Consider the following 1,545-nt stretch of genomic DNA (forward strand, 5'->3'; position numbering starts at 1 on the left):
ACTTTTTGGCTGCCCCGTTCCTGCCTTATGGCCGTACCCAGTATCACGGCCGGTTCTGGATGACCTCTGCACTGTCTCTCTCTTTTTTTTTTTTTGTGCGAGGTGAGGGCGTTGTCCTAGAGTGCCCTTGGAACTGCGTTCTTCCGCGGTCGTTGCTGCGGTCTTCTGGCGCGCTGTGTTTGTTTTTTATTTTTTACGGTGAGTAAACAACAACAACAGGAAAGAAAATAAACACTCAACAGCAGGGCGCTCACGCTGCCCGGATAGGATAGAAAGAGGAGCGGTGATTAAGATCTGCTTTCAAAACCTGCCAGAAAAAAAGAAGAGATGGCCATGCAATGAAAGAGTAATCCGCGAACGAAGCGTCGCTGTTTTGTTTTGTTGCACCGAGTAGAAAGAAACAACGCGGGTACATAAACAAAGATAACAAAAAGTAACAGAAGAGGAAAAAAGTAAACCGGAACGACGAAGACACGAGGTGAGAGTGAGAGAGGTGCACCGTGATTAGGCGCCCCGCGGCGCTGAAGCGTCCCTCCCCGGCCCTGTCCTGCAAGTTTCGAAAAGCTGCGGAACCAGCCTCTTCCACCGCGCGGAATTTCTTACTGCGACGTGGAACGAGCGCTAGTCTGCGGGGAATGTACGGGGCGCACGGTTCCGTAGCAGCGGTGAGAAGAACGGTGATTCCAGGCTACTTTCATTTTTCTTTCCGTTCTTTTTTTACGTCCGGGGAATATCCTGCGACGCGGTACATGACCGCCACTATAGATACTCTACCCAAAGGAATGACGCGCCTTCTTATTCTTTTCCCTTTCGCGGCCTTCATCTTCGGTCGTAGACTCAGCGAAGAAAAGAATACATGAGAAACAGATACGAAAGTACGGACTCTGGCTATGGACGTGCGATGGCGATTTCGTAGTGGGAGTTTCAAAAGAGATGACGCGCGCAAGCTGATCGAGGCGCATTTGGTGGCAGTTGACGAAGCCGCCGGGATGGGAAAGTCTCTTCTTATCGACACTATTTTTCTTCCCCGCAGTAATAAAGAGAGAGAAGAGTAGCGGTATTACAAGGTGGCGCGTTGTTTAGTCGTCACACGACCACGAAATGCGCCAGATAAATATGCCACGCGGCGAGATTCATGCCGGCAATTATTTCGTTCTAGCGGAGTTACGAAGTTGTCATTGAATCTTTCACTCTGCTCAAAGACGAGTTGGCGGATACTCGAGGAATTTTTGGTTTTTATTCTAGAGAGCAGCCCTTAGACGCCCGTTCCTATTGCGCGCGTCGGCGTTGTCGGCTTAACACGCCACCTGACAGCCTTGGCAGGTAGTAGCAGAGCGAAACACCACCTGCCACAGCAAGAGGAGAGGAAAGCGACAGCCAGAAGGTGGCTACCACGGAGAGATTACGAAGGGTGGCTAGCAGCGTAACATGCCACCTTCCAGCTGTGGCAGGTGGCGTGTGAAAAGCTGGGCTCAAATTTCCAATCACCGGCAATCGTAATCGTGTACATGTGCGGACGAAATGAAACGGAGCACACTCTTGCGT

Source organism: Amblyomma americanum, chromosome 1, assembly GCF_052857255.1.
Source record: "Amblyomma americanum isolate KBUSLIRL-KWMA chromosome 1, ASM5285725v1, whole genome shotgun sequence".
NCBI lineage: Eukaryota > Metazoa > Arthropoda > Arachnida > Ixodida > Ixodidae > Amblyomma > Amblyomma americanum.